Below are 16,126 nucleotides of genomic sequence, written 5' to 3' on the forward strand. Positions count from 1 at the left end.
CTCTCTACCTCTCTCTGTCTTTCTGGTGAGCACACACACCCTATAGCAAAACCTCTTTAAAAAATAAAAAAAGATGTACATTATCAACAAGTTCAGAACAGTGTAGCTGTGATCTTAACACAGTTCAGATTGCCTTTTTTTTAAGTCAGCAATGACAATAATGTTAAATGGTTTTTATCAGAATAATGAGGGTTCTTTAAGAAGTCCATAAACTTTTTGAAGCCCCCTGTGTATAGATAAAGGTTTCATAATAGCATGTTTAAAGGGAAAGAAATTTGAGAAGAGAGTTTTAGTGATGATCTGGGTATTTGTTAAAGCAAGTTTTTGATTTCTGATAGTTCCTCAATTAGTTTGTTTGTTTTTTTATTTTATTTTTTTGCAGTATAAATAGCAAATTAAAAATAATACATATTCTTAGAAAATAAACTCAAAGCAAAAGATAATTACTGATATAGAAAATATAACATAATGATCTTAATAAAGCATAAGAACAAATAAGATGCATTTACTTAGTTTCATTTTTCTGGGTCAAGGTTTTATTTTTGTAAAATATTTTGAATTATCTTGTTATGCAGTAGACTCAGATGGTTACATCAATTCTGAAATTGCGTTCTTTGACAAGGTAGTTTATCTACTGATACTCTGAAATAGTTGAACAGAGTACCACAAGACTCCAAAAATAAATTATGCTATTTGTATATTAGCCAATTTTGAACTTAAATTAAAATCCCATTTAAGTACTGAACTTTCAGAACCATCTTTCTATGATTTCTTGTTACCTATGCAAGGCATCATTTTTTTTTTGTAAATCCTACTTTTCTTAGCAATGATAGTTTAAAACATAGGGCTTGCTTTGAGAATATAAATCTAGCAACAGATTACCTTCCATGGACTACAAATAAATCAAGGTTGAACTTAACCAATTTATAATAATGAGAAGTAAACCTAATTAGAAAGTGTGTGTACCCTCTTTAAAATAAAAATTGATACTTCTCAAGATTTTGTGCATGGCAGCGCACATGACTGGCATGTTTTCCAAGTCACTGGGTCCAGTGTCAAAGTGCACAGTTGGCCATGTAAGATACAGGTGCCTCAACCACCATGCCATTGACTAGTCCAGTCCTGTCATTTTTACAGAAAATACAAGTCTGTTAAGTGTATACATTATGTACCTACAGTTAACTGATGCATATAATGAGATAAAAGGTATTTCTTATTATCCAAGGAGAAAATAGAGCAAGTCTCCTGAGAGTGGATTCGGTTGATCTATAATAGAAGAGGTGGACTATCAACCTATAATTATTTTCAGGCAAATTTTGCTTGGACTTATCTGAAAATTGGATGAACAATGACTAATACTGGGCACAAAAAGAAAAAACTTGGGCTGTGGAATTTGTCTTTTTAATAAGATAAGAAGGAGTAACTGCTTTCAACTCCTAGATCTTTCATGAAAAATATGCGATCTATATTTAGTCACTTTATACCCTATCTACAGTATTTATTATTTACTCCTTTAAATGGCAGTGTGATGCTGAACCAAAAACAAGTTCAGGAACTTGGAAGATTTACATATAACTTTGACTCGGCTGACATGTATATAGTTGATCCTCATTGTTTATGGATTCCATATTTGTAAATTTGCCTTCTCATGTTCTTCACATGTTGGTTACAGTGCTGTTGGTTCTGAGTTAAGTGCACAGTTGGCCATGTAAGATACAGGTGCCTCAACCACCATGCCATTGACTAGTCCAGTCCTGTCATTTTTACAGAAAATACAAGTCTGTTAAGTGTATACATTATGTACCTACAGTTAACTGATGCATATAATGAGATAAAAGGTATTTCTTATTATCCAAGGAGAAAATAGAGCAAGTCTCCTGAGAGTGGATTCGGTTGATCTATAATAGAAGAGGTGGACTATCAACCTATAATTATTTTCAGGCAAATTTTGCTTGGACTTATCTGAAAATTGGATGAACAATGACTAATACTGGGCACAAAAAGAAAAAACTTGGGCTGTGGAATTTGTCTTTTTAATAAGATAAGAAGGAGTAACTGCTTTCAACTCCTAGATCTTTCATGAAAAATATGCGATCTATATTTAGTCACTTTATACCCTATCTACAGTATTTATTATTTACTCCTTTAAATGGCAGTGTGATGCTGAACCAAAAACAAGTTCAGGAACTTGGAAGATTTACATATAACTTTGACTCGGCTGACATGTATATAGTTGATCCTCATTGTTTATGGATTCCATATTTGTAAATTTGCCTTCTCATGTTCTTCACATGTTGGTTACAGTGCTGTTGGTTCTGAGTTCAATGTTAGTGAATAAATATCTGTTAAAAAGAAACATACGCAAAACAAAATTATGTATCAACTGGTTGATGAAAATGGTAGAGCCACAGACTTGTAGAAATACAACTCTATATTTTCCCTAAGAGCTATGGTTCAGTGTTTGTTGATTCGGTGTTTACAGTGACTTTAAAGAACATAAGCACTGCAAATAATGAAAACTGAGTGTATACAATATATACAATTACCAGTTAGGGGACTAGGATATTGCAGGACGAAAGACATGATGCCTGCCCCTATTAGGCTTACCATCTATAGGGAGAAGGATTTACAGGGATAGTTCACAGATTAGAGAAATTGCTGTGATACGGACTTGGGCAATATGCTAAGGGGAGTCTAACACTGCCCAGTATGTACCAGTAATCATGTACAGATCCACACCTGTGTCCCTGAGAAATGGTAGAAACAGCAAAGGAAGGACATACAGTCTGTAGGAGAATGTAATGTATATGAGGTTATGTATTTATTTTTAAACAGAGCATGATGTTGGTGGGATTCTGAGTCACGTTGGTACCATATTGTTACAGAAATATACTGTGGCGAAATGCTTCTGCTTCTTGCCAAAATGAACACTGAGGAAAAATGAAGAAAACTGAAGAATTCCAATGAAAAGTTGCAGAACTAAAATAGCCACTCTCCTCTGGAGTCTTTAATTCATCCACAGTCATCATAAAAAGGTAGGAGAATAATTGTGTTACTGTTCTGCCCTTTTAAATTTTATTTTAAATTATGTAATATTGAAAAAGCAGAGAAGTGCATGCATGTATTCAACAAATGTCATTGGTTGATATCTGTGCTCCTGCAGTAGAAATAAAATGAGGAACTAAAAAGGTAAGGAGATGGGGAACCAGCAGTAAGCGTAATGGCTATGTCGCTGGTCTCCCATGTGGGTGACCGCGGTTCGCATCCCAGACCTGGTGGCTTAAAACTCACGCCGGGCGCGTGTGCGTGCGTGCCCAAGATCCCGAGAGGAGAATGGAGGAGAAGGGATTGCGACATGATCATCCCCCCTGGGGGGTGATTTCTCGCTTTCTGTCTCTATGTCTCTCTCTGTCTGTCTGGCGAACGCACGCGCCCTATAGCAAAAAACCTCTCCAAAAAAAAAGGTAAGGAAATGATCTTGGAAGAATTAATATTCTAGTGGAAGAGATAAGTAAGTAACTGGAGGAAAGGAAACTGGTAACCATTGATGTTAATGAACATAGTAAACAGACTAATGAGATAAAGGATGTTGAGAGTATTACTTTAGTTTGGGAGTCAGAGAAGACTACTCAAAGAATATGAGCTACACATTGAATGATGGAAAGGAGCTAGCTCAGTAAGGTTTGAAGATACAATAGTGTTTTCCATGTTCCTTGAACCAGGATCTAGCTGAATATATTCAGAATACAAGCCTATATTACTTCAGGAGAGATGTGGAGAAGCATAAAGTAGGAAGAAGAGTTGGAGCACTTTCTAGACATGGAAACATGTCTTGATTTTATTTTAATTAAGACAAAAGTCAAAATTATTAGCAAGGGAGTGAAATAATATATATTGTATTTTTGAAGGCCTTCTGCTTCATTATAGCTAAATAAAGGTATGAGTTTCACAAGGTGCTCTCAGCCAGGTAAGAAAAAAATGCTTGAGTTGGCTTAAGGATGTATCATTGGAAGACCAGCAGGTGGCGTGGTGGTTAAGGCACTGGATCCCACATGGCTGTCTCTGCGGTTCAAGTTCCATACCCAGTGGCTTAACAAACATACTAGGCATGTATGCATACATGTCCAAAATCCCAAGAGTAAAAGGCAAGAGGACTGCAGCATGGCCATCTGCCTTGGGGATGATTTCTCACTTTTCCTTTCTCTCCGTCTGTCTCTGGTGAATGCACATGTCCTATAGCAAAAAAAAAAAAAAAAAGTTGCATTATTGGAAATGGACAGATCTAAAATATATTTTGGATCTGCTTCAGATCCTAGTATTTCGACCACCAATCTTCTTTGTAAATCTCTAAACACAATTCTAATTTCCATATGCAGAGTTATGCTGTCCATTGTGTTTTAATACAATAGACAAATTGTCATTTCTTTCACTATTTCAAAGAACTACTTATGATACCTGTGTTTGTGGCCTACTTGCGAAACTTAAGGGAGTTGATGCACAATGTGAAAAAAATTTTCTGCCCTGAAATTTAGGTGGGTTATCTTATCACACTCAAAGACTGACTCCTTCAGACATATTTGCAGCTCCTCTCTTGCTTCTTGCATAGCTCCTGACTTCTAAGTATGCTGCTGCTCAAACCACTGAAAAGGAGTCTGTGTGAAAGGAGCCCTTTTATATAAGAAATATATGAGTTTTTAAGGACGAGGAACTGTGCCTCAGTTCAGTTAAGCATAACTTCGAGACTGAAGCTTTTATATAAGGTTAGTCGTAGAAGGAATGTTGAAGTTAAAAATAAAATATAAATAGAGTTCATGTTTTAAAAACATAAAGATATATTAATTTAGGCGATGTTTGCCAGAGAAACCAACACTGTATGCAGTCAGAGTTGTGGGTCTTAGAGTGCATGACCACTGTGAAAAGCCCACCAGAGAGTGGCAGGAGAATGAAGAATGTGTGCAGTGGCCTTGTTGGTTCAAGTTTTCAAGATGCCAATAGTCACTGTTGGAGCATAGATCACCTCAAAAATCTGTGTTTAGAAGAGTTATTCATAATAATTCGGCTGAACTATGTTTTATGATATCAGCAAGGTACAGAGTCCTGCTTTCCAATACTCATAGCTTTCTGAAGGGCTCCTAAACTTGAAGTTATGGGAATCCTTTTTTCCTCCATCCAGACCACTTTTGAAAACCTTTGGTCATAGAAAACAGCCTCTGTGCACTAACTGTACCATGTCAGAGAACTGAAAAGACTCATGAGTTCCTATAACATCTTGGGACACCAAGCCTCAAATATACTGAGGAGCATTTTATACCCTACAACTTGGGCAGCTAAAAACAGGCTTGTGAACAGGTAAACAACTGCAAGCCATCAATCACTACAATTTTAATAAACAGCATAGTCAAGCTGGCACAGGATGCCTATGGGGGACTTTGAACTTTCAACAGCACATTATAAGTCACTGGCTAGTACATTTCACCTTTGTCCTGGCCAAGAATCAATACTATGGTTCCAGGTGCCCATCACGATAAGCACAGAGCTACCCAAGATCAACTACAAATTAATCCTATTCTCATATACTCAGAGAACTGAGCCAGGATCCAAACATCAGAAAGATCCTAAAGATGCATCACATTCTGTGACTGGTCTTGTGATTTACTACACTGGATACAATTCTTAGATAACCTGGAGAAATCATTAAAAGGCTAGGCCTTTCATATGAAAGACAGATTACCTGGGAAAAACGATTGGCTTTTAAAGCAGTAAGGATAAAATAAACTGGAAAGAGCTATGGTGTCTTTGGTTAGTTCCCAGAAGTATTAGGTTGTCAGGAAAATCATGACATATTTTTCTATGCAAAAATACATCATAAGTTTCCCAACCATCCAATAGATGGTGAGACAAAAAAGGTTGACTACTAGTGTTTATTTAGGAGAGGATGCTACTATACTTTTGTAGGGCAATAGGAATATGAGGGCGAGAAATGTAAGAAAGCAGGAAAAAAAATGTGCCTTATAGCTACTATGATGAAGAGGGCCAATAATTCATGAGGTTATTCTTGAGTACAGTATAAGACTTACCTTAAATTTATCCCAACCAAATACATGGAATTATGGTATTTACTACCTTTTCCTATCTGCCTTGGCTGAGTCCTGTACTCCCTGAGGTGGAGGTTGTTGGAGGGAAGGGGGTGCTAACTCCCTGGCATTTGGGACCTGCCATATAAATAGACCAAGGAGACTCCAGAAGTCAGCAAAAGTTGTCAGGTAAAGAGTGCCAGGTGTTTGCTATGAGAAACCACCATCAGATCAGCATGAAAAGAAATAATGGAGGAGAACATATGCACACAAAGCACCTACAACTTCTTCTATAAGAAGTGACAATAACAATGGTGATGATGATATTACAGAGCCATCATTTATTGAGTAACTTATACACTGGGTACTGTCTAAACGCTTTCCATAGATTTTGCCATTTACTTCTTATTTATTGAACATTTACTCTCTACAGTCCTGTGGCATATACTTCATTCTAGTCTTTATACATAAGCACCTAAGACTCAGCAAGGTGAACCAAATTCTCTGAAATAGCATATCAAAGAAACAGAGCTGGGATTCAAACCCCAGACTCTCTCCCTCTAGAATTATCCCTAAGGCAAAACTTCAATATTTTATTGAAAAGTTGGCAGGTATAATTTAGATCCGAGATGAATGATTGTAAAATAAATAAATTAAAATTTTAAAAAATTGCCCCTGTTCTCAAGGAATGTTAGTGAAAGAGAAAGACAAAGGACTGAATATTTTTCAGTTATGAATAGGATTGGGAAAGATAATATCACTTATTGTTTTAGAACCAATAACTCCATAACTCAATGGCTTAAAACAGTAAACATGTATCATTGCTCATGGATCTGCAGGTAAGTTAGACATTTCTTCTGGTATGGGCCAGGCTCGGCTGATCTTACCAGGGTTTGCTCAATCATCTGCAATCAGCTGGTAGGTCAGTGATTGAGTGCTGAATCATCTGGGATGGCTTCCTTCACATACCCAGTGATTGATAGAATGTGATTGGAGCAACTTAGTTCTCTGGCAGACTAGCCAGGGCTTATTCAACAGCAGCCAAGTGATTCAAAAAAGTGAGTGAAGATGTGCAAGGCTTTTTAGGCCTAAACTCAGAACAGTCACTGCTACCACATTATATATCCCAAATCTCATCAGGAGGCTGTTCCAGGGTTGTGGGCAGAGACTTCACCTCTGTAGGAGAAGCGCTTTGAAGTTACATCGCAAAGGAACACTGACACGGGAAGGACAAAAACTAGATTACAAACAATCCAGAAGAAAACATCTGAATAAAAGCTTATGGAACGAGTAGTCATTCCCTAGCCAAATAAGATAAGAAGAGTTTTGGGTTTTTTTTTTCTTTTTTTTTTTTTTAACGTCATGGCACATTATAGGTCACGACTTTTTTTTTCTTTTCTTTTTTGTTTTTTCTTTTTTTGGAGAGATTTTCACTATAGGGTGCGTGTGCTCGCCAGACAGAGAGAGACATAAAGACAGAAAGTGAGAAATCACCCCCCAGGGGGGATGGTCATGCCACAATCCCTTCTCCTCCATTCTCTCGGGTTCTTGGGCATGCACGCACATGTGCCCAGCGTGAGTTTTAAGCCACCGGGTCCGGGACGCGAACCGCGGTCGACTATGTGGGAGTCCAGCGACATAATCATTACGCTAACTGCCTGTTCCCTGGTTTTTGTTTTTTTTTTTTTTTTTCTGGGTATCTTTATTTAATTTTTTATTATTGTTATTATTCACATTTAATCACTGTACATCTCTATAGCAAAGAAAATGAACTTTCCAAGCATGAATACACAGCATATCATTCCAGTCAAAGACAGTAGACACATTGTCATCAACAGATAATTTTACATTTTTGTATCCATTACATGTTTTGCTTCCCCCACCCCCCGGGTTCCATCCTCCTTGCCCTCATTGCCCACGCTACTTCCATGCTATCTCTAGTATCCACAGTTGCTGCCCATGGTTTATATCTTTCAGTCTTTCAATTTCTGTCATAGAGTGCAGAAATTTTAAGGCAAGGAGGATAATGTATTCAAAGATAAAAACGTGCCACAATTAGGTAATTGGGCATGAAGGCATCTAATGATGAGGAAGAGAGAGGAAGATTAAAGACCAGAAATACACTACCAGAAATAAACTACACCAGAATTCAGGCAAATAAAAGTTAACTTGCAGGGAGAATAAAATGTTATAAAAAAGTGATGATGGGGACCAGCAGTTAGCATAATGGCTATGTCGCTGGACTCCCATGTAGTCGGCTGAGGTTCAAGTCCTGGACCTAGTGGCTTAAAACTCACACCAGGCACATGTGTATGCATGCCCGAGATCCCAAGAGGAGAGTGGAGGAGAAGGGATTGCGGCATGGCCATCCCCCCCTGGGGGGGGTGATTTCTTGCTTTCTGTCTCTCTGTCTCTCTCTGCCTGTCTGGTGAGCACACGCGCCCTATAGCAAAAACCTCTCAAGAAAAAAAAGGTGATGAGCAAATTGGAAGATGAGCAAAGCAAAGTTGATAAATAAATGGATGAATGGATGGCTAGTTGGACAGATTGATGTAGCAATATAGTTAACAAAATTACATAATTATCTCTTACAAAAGGATTTTGAGGATATGTGTTTATGTCAAAAAGAAAGGGAGAGAGAAAATACTTTGATGGGTGCTTGAAGAAAGATGAGATTGAGAGTAGTGGGCCTGAATAAAAGAACTTTTCAGTATATGACTTATTTGTGGCTATAGAGAGATATTGCAGTGATGCTTATCATGTGATAGAAACTCTCTCTAGTGTACCTCTCATGAGCATTGCTAAGTTTAGCGAGTGGGTTTTTGTGGAAACCAATGAAGGGTTTGCCTTACATTCATTCCCAAACTGAAATTCCCAAACTCAAGATTCCTTCTAGCAAGACCAAGTTTCTGGGCAGGTTTTGGTGAAGCCCCCTTGATGTTAGAGATGTATTTGTTAATATTGAGAAACCATGTATTTGTGTTTTCATTGGCGTATGTGTGTGAAGAGATCGTTTTTAGTTCATGGATTTCTTCACCTTGAGACGTAATTGTGCAAGTTAAATAGCAGCCCTGTTAAACAGTTTTCCAAAGCCACTTTCATTGTTCCTGTTGGCCTGTGGTTTAAGTTGGTTTAAGTATACTAATATCCCAAGTCACCAGATGCAGCACATTTTAGTAAGAGACTTCACAGGTTGACATTAGCTTCTCATGATCCCTGAAGGCAGAATGGAAACTTGACTATGAAAGTAAATGCTGGTAAGTCCCAAGAATAGAGAACCCAGGGCCAAAGTACTCACCCGTGTTGGCTTGGAAAAGGCACTGTATTCATCCTTCTTTCTCAAATATGTTGGTAATTCTTTTGCTCCCTATTTCTTTTGCTCCTTATCTTTTAAAGTAAGATAAAGATGTTTTTTTTTTTTTAAAAAAAAAGGTGAAAAATGGGAGCAGCAGATGGCTTAATGTTTATGTCACTGGACTCCCACATAGTTGACCACGGTTTGAATCCCAGACCTGGTGGCTTAAAACTCAAGTGTGTATGTGTGTGCACCCAAAATTCTGAGAGAAAATATAGAGGAGAAGGGATTTCAGTATGGCCATCTCCCTGGGGAGTGATTTCTTGCTTTCTGTCTCTGTCTCTTGAGCAAGCATACCTGCCCTATAGCAAAAATCTCTCTATATATAAATAAGCATAAAATAATACAGAAAAAGATAAATAAATAATATAGTAAAATATGACAACAAAGATACAAAATTCAGTGAATAAAAGTTTTGGGTACCTAAAAATGCATTAGTTAAATCATTTTTCTTTGGAAAACAGGGTACCTTCCCATTTCATCTTTCCAGTTCCTCTCCAAAGGTAGCTACTATCCTAAATTTGCATCTACTATTTCCTTGCTTAAAATGTTTTTTAAAGGTTGGACTAAACATTTACCTATTCCTATAGAATGTTATTAAACTTTGCTTTTTTATTTTGAACTTTATAAAATGATCTCATACACATATAGTCTACATTATCCTCATTTGAATTCAGCATTTATGTTTCTAAGATTTATTCATATTATTGCATGTAACTTTATTTCATTTCCATAACTAAATAATATCATATTGGGTGAATATATGTTAAGTCATTTATTCTCCTATAGATTGACATTTTTGTTGTTTCCATTTTTCCTATTATGAAAAATATTTTAGTGTTATTTTTTTATGTACCTCCTGGTGCCTGTGCCAGTGTTTTTCAGGGCAATATAGACAGGAGTAGATTGCTAGGATATAAGCTTTATGAAGTGGCACGCCATCCCAGTTTGCCTGGAACCAAGGGGTTTTCCAGGACACGAGATTTTCAGCACCAAAAAGGAAAGTCTTAAGCAAAATCCTACCACAGACTATTTGCAATTTACACTCCCAACAAGTAGTATGAGCATTCCCTTTGAATACTATTCTTTCTGTGCTTGGTGTTCTTGATATTTTAATTTTTGCCAATCAAATGGGTGTGAAATGGAATCATACCATAATTTGATTTCTCTAGTTACTGATGCAGTTCAGCATCTCTTCATGTTTTGTTCTTCATTTGTGTTTTCTCTTCTGTGAATGTCTTTCACATCTTTCATCTCTTTTCTTTCATTTGTTTTGTTTGTTTTATGTTACGTTTTTATTCAGAGGCATTGTCTGCATCTTTCCAGGTTCTCTTGGTTTCTAATAAGTTAGATTAGGGTTTCTCAACAGTAACTATAGTGATATTTTGAATGGGATTCTTCTTGTTATGGGATGCTGTCCTGGGCATTGTAGTAGAGAATATGACATCCTTGGCCTTTACCTACTGGATGCCAATGACAACCCCAGAATTGTGACAATTAAATATGTTACTAGAGGCCATCCAGGGGCATGTGTCTAAGTCAGCTGGATCCCATATGGCCAACTGTGAAGTTCAAGTCTCAGACCCAGTGGCTTGACAAGCACACTGGGCACATTTGTGTGTGTGCCCAGAATTCCAAAAGGAGAGAGAAATAGAGGAGAAGGGATTGCAATGCGACTGTGCCTCCTCATGAGGGATGCCTTCTCACTTTTCCTCTCGTCCTCTCTCTGTGTCTCTCTCTAGCAAGCACACACACACCCTCTGGCAAATTTTTTTTTATTGCCACTAGAAATAAAAATATCCCTACATAAATATCCTTCCTTGAGTACAAAATTGTTCCTAATCGAGAATATCTGCATTCGATTTCCATCATCTTGTTTCTATAGGAGAGAGGAGAGAACAAGGCAGATAAATTCCCTCTCGAATTCTCTCTCTGAAGGGCTGTTCCAAGGTGTAAGTCTTTGAACAGCATGTGTAGAAGTGCCCTATGTCACATAGCAGATGCCTTTGCTAGAAACAGGCTGTGTCTCTTCTTGGCTCATGGCAAGGCAGTGGCCAGAACAGTAACATATAACTGGTCTTTCTTGCTTCATTTATTTTATTCTTCTCTCTCCTACCTTCAAATTGCATATTCCAATTAAAGCATTAGCATCAAACACTTATCTTGGGGTCAGTTTCTTAGAAAAACTAGGCAAAAACAAGTAGTTATAAAAAAGATACCCTGTGGATAGGCACTGGAATTGGATTACCAACCTGTCTGAAAGCAGTAGGGATCACATTTTTTAGTGGTAAATTGAGTGACTAAGCGTTGGCATGCAGCAGCATCACAATGACTGAAACTTTCTCCTGTAGTAAATTCGGATAAGGCTTAGGCCGAAGGACAAGTGTTAGGAAAACTAGTAGCTGCAACATGCAGTAAATATTAGAGCAATGATTATATGGATTGTGGAGTAGAACGCCACTTTTGACCTGCCCCCCAAAACAAAAATGTTGGACAGAGGGAAGCTAAATTGCCAATTTAAGTCATGCTGGAAAAGCAGAGGGCATCTATGGCAGCATTAAAGGAGGCTTACTTCTGGTCATTGCAAAGAAGATTGTGATCAAATTCAGGCCCAAGATATGACTAGGAGGCTAGCAGAATGGCAAAGGAGGCTAGATACTCAGCTTTGTAGGGTCTACTGTTTTAATCTCAGGGCCATGACTAGAATGCTAAGTGAGACATAGGATGAGTTCATTTGGATAAATGAACTTGAAGACCTTGAGTCCCCAGATACTATTAGATAATCTTGAAAGACAGGAGCAATCCTTTTTCAACAGAGGAAAAGAGCTTATCTTGCCTAGTAGGTGTACAAAATCTTACCTGAAGCTGGTCCCTTATAGGATGATTCTTACTTTAAAATAATTCTCAGCCACTTCCCATTGTCTCTAAACCAATAACTAGAATATAGTCTCATCTGAAAAGTATCAGCTCTGAAAAGTAGGTAGAAGAAATCTACCTACCTACCAAAAAGTTGAAGTGCCTATCTAATGTATGTCTTCCAAACCAAGGAAACACACCCAGGAGTAAACTTTGAGTGTATGGAGAAGGGTAGGGGGGGCAGAGAGAGAAAGTATTTGTGTGTTGCCAGATAGTATATGATGCTGAGTCAGGGACTATACATTGATATAGAGGCACTTTTTTGTAATGCAAGATTCAACCTTTTGCCAAAAACACTTGGAGCTGGTCATGAGAGTTTTCTGCAGTAGTTCTTCGAAACCTTTGTGCTGTGATGACATGAAGCAAATGAGAAAATTCTACAATTTCTTTGACGTAGTCTTGATAAAAAGTCAAATGGCATATGGAGAAGGGGTGTTGTAGCTATGTAAGAACAGACTTGAACTTTCTTTGTCTTGCCATGCGGTGCCCTCTGCTGTGTTATTATGCAGCAAGAAGCCTTTGCCAGTTGCTGATCCCTTGACTTTGGACTTCCAAGCCTCCAGAACTGTAAGCAAAATGAACTTTCTTTTATAAATTTTTTCAGTCTTAGGTAATCTGTTACAGAAACAGAAAATAGACTAAGACAAATGAGTTATAAAATTAAAATGCCAGTCAAGGTGCCACAGGGATTTGATGATGACTAGGAGGTCCTGGAAATATTTGGAGCAAAATAATTGGACAACTGACTAAAATGTTATGTATTTTGGATAATCAGGGAGGAAATCCAGTTTACAAACCATGGAATATTTTGGTCCCTTTCCAAGCATCCACAGAGAAGTTGGTCTACAAATGACAAAGCAATTATGATAGTCAACTTATGCCCATCTTTATTCCTTTTTCAAATATTTTTTAATTTTACACTTAATTATTATTTTTTCCTTTTATTTATTTTTTCATTTCATTTTCTTCCATACATTCAATCGCAATATTATTTATCTTACAAAATGGATATTTCAACAGGTGAACATTTCTCCCTAGTACTGTTGATAAAACTATGAAATATCTTCAACAGATAATACAACACCTCTTTGTGCCATTAATGCTTTGCCTCCCTGCCCCTCCCCCCAAATGTCCTTCCTCAGACCCTCCTCTTTCACATACACTATATTTGGTATTTACATCTATATACTGTGTTTCTATATCCTTTAGACAATTAGTTTCAGTCACAGAGTGCAGACACTTGGTATATATTAACGGGGACATACAATGCCTCTCCTTCATAGCATGGCTTGCTTCACTCAGCAGTAAGTTTTCCATATTCATCTACTTTCTGTCAAAAGCCAGGGTTTTGTTGGGGTTTTTTTGGATGAATAGTATTCCATTGAGTATATGTGCCACAGTTCTTCTAACCATTCATCAGTTCATGGGCATTTGGGTTGCTTCCATGACTTGGCAATCGTGAAAACTGCCGCAATAAACATCGATGTGCAAGCACTTTTCTGATAAAGTATTCTTCTGTCCTTTGGGTAGATACCAAGGAGTGGGATTGCTGGATCATATGGTAGTTCTATTTGTAGATTTTTGAGGAATCTCCAAACTGTTCTCCACAGTGGTTGGACCAATTTACATTCCCACCAGCAGTGTAAGAGAGTTCCCTTTTCACCACACCCCCGCCAGCACTTATCATTTTTTTTTTTAAATCTTAGACATGCTGACTGGGGTTATCTGCTCATTCTTGTACATAAAGTACCATGTGTGTAAAAAATAATTTGTCTGTTGTTTGATCAACTCTTGTTCTTAGTGGTGTTTCTTCTGGTATGATAGTTATAATTTGATTATTGATGTTAACATGTGGGAATCCTTAAGGCACACACTGGGGATGTTTTCCTTTGGAAAATATTGCATAATTTCCTTTAGGAGTTAGAGACAGTTAATCCTCTTCCATGATTCTGCTGTAGGGTCTGTTTTTCTTAGCTGACCTACCTTGCCTGAGGCTGAGTCTCCAGGTCCACATTGTTTTTGTCATATTCTCTCAAGGCTATCCTGCCTATTTCATTACTTTAGACCCTATATAGTTTCTTGGATTTCATTTTTGTGGACAGTGGTAAGGGGAAACTCCAATATTTCATGTATTAACTAGTGAGCCTAGCAAAAATTATCATTTTTTAAAAAAAGATATTTAGAATATATATTTATATTTTAGCATAGGACCTTTTAGATGATCTAGATTGCATATTAACAAAAATGAAATAACTTTCACTTCCTGGTAACATCTTTGTCAGCATGAAAATGACTAAAATTAGTTAGCAACTGCCCTGTGCACCCATCATAATAGAACTGAGTTTGGTCTAGGAAGCCTTTAATGAGTGGATCACAGGAGTGTTCTCTCATATCTTGTCAAATAACTTGCTCATATTATTAAAAGATGTTGATCAGAATACTGGGCCTGTGAGTCAAGTTTCTTTATTATAAGAAGTATGTTTCCCTGACTTACCTCTCCACACATGCCCTCATGTTCATTTGACACATGCATTCAACATATCCTGGGCTGTCCTTCTTCTTTCAGTTATTTCTTGGAAACAGGCTAGCATACAGTACTTTTTAGATAGATTTCCACATGTTTTATTGTTTGACATATAAAATGACAAAGTTTTAACTGTCCAGAATACTCATCTTTGGAATCATCAAGTCTCTGTATTTTAAATGAAAGCAATATGAGTGAATGAATTTGACTAACAGGCCAGATTGTATAGCAGGTTTCTCATGCCTATAGAAACCAGGTAGTGTAAAAAACAGTAGGTGGGGTGGGAATGTTGCAAACAGGGAAATTTGTGCCTGTCTAAAGATAGTGACTCCTACTTAACTCAAGTCTGCTATTATGCCATGGGCTGTAGCAAATATTCCAGGTCTACCCAATATTCCCTTCTTAAAGGGAATATTTGAAATCTGAAGTTTTCTGATATGAAGTGTCCTAATTTTTAAACAATGGTTCAATAAAAGAGCAAACAAAAATAATGCAAACAACAAAGAGCCTGATTCTGGAGGGAAACAAACATGTTTGTAGGCAGCCTATAAGCGAAACCTAGCCTGCAGACAAGTTCAAATAAGCACTGTGCAGCTTGAGATTGATGAGTTTCAACAAGCAAATCCTATCTGCATAGCAATTTTTGATGATTTTGTGTCAAAGAAAATAACTTTTCTGTCTTACATATTTTTGCTTTTGATTGCTTTTCTCCCCCCTCAGGATTGTTTTTCCCTAATAAAACTTTAAAATCTTTGCAAATACTCTATCAAATACACACAAACCTGCACTATGATCCAGCAATACTCCTCCAGGAGTATATCCAAGGAAAATTAGTGTATAATGAATATATGCATAAAAATACAAATACAAATCTGGGGGGCCAGCAGGTGGCATGGTGATTTAGGTGCTGGACTCACATGTCTGACTGAGGTTCGAGACCCAAACCGGGAAGCTTGCTTTCTCATTTTCCCTTTCTCTCTCTCTGTCTCTCTCTGGTCAATTAAAAAATAATAACAACACAGGGCCAGCAGGTGGCATGGTAGTTAAGGACACTGGACTCCCATATGGCAAACCACAGTTCAAGTCCTGGACCTAGCAGCTTTATCTGTGTGTGTGTGTGTGTGTGTGGGTGTTCCTCTCTGGTCAAAATTGAAAAAAATGGTAATAAATAAATAATTCTTAAAAATTAAAAAAATAAATAAAATTAAGTAGACACATGACTCTTTAATAAAAATTATTTTAAAAATCAAAATCTGG

At 37.4% G+C, this 16,126-nt stretch overlaps 1 protein-coding gene across 1 annotated transcript in view; it reads left to right on the top strand.

Moving 5' to 3' along the window:
* Positions 1-2,898: 2,898 nt before the first annotated feature.
* PAK5 (p21 (RAC1) activated kinase 5) overlaps positions 2,899-16,126 on the top strand; it is a 206,137-nt gene continuing 192,909 nt past the window's right edge. The window contains exon 1 of the mRNA XM_027772827.1: positions 2,899-3,035. The gene's annotated coding sequence lies outside the window, so the exon portion shown is untranslated. The remainder of the gene's footprint in view (positions 3,036-16,126) is intronic.

The sequence above is a fragment of the Tupaia chinensis genome, unplaced genomic scaffold (genome assembly GCF_000334495.1).
Source record: "Tupaia chinensis unplaced genomic scaffold, TupChi_1.0 Scaffold000305_1, whole genome shotgun sequence".
In the NCBI taxonomy this organism is placed as follows: Eukaryota; Metazoa; Chordata; class Mammalia; order Scandentia; family Tupaiidae; genus Tupaia; species Tupaia belangeri.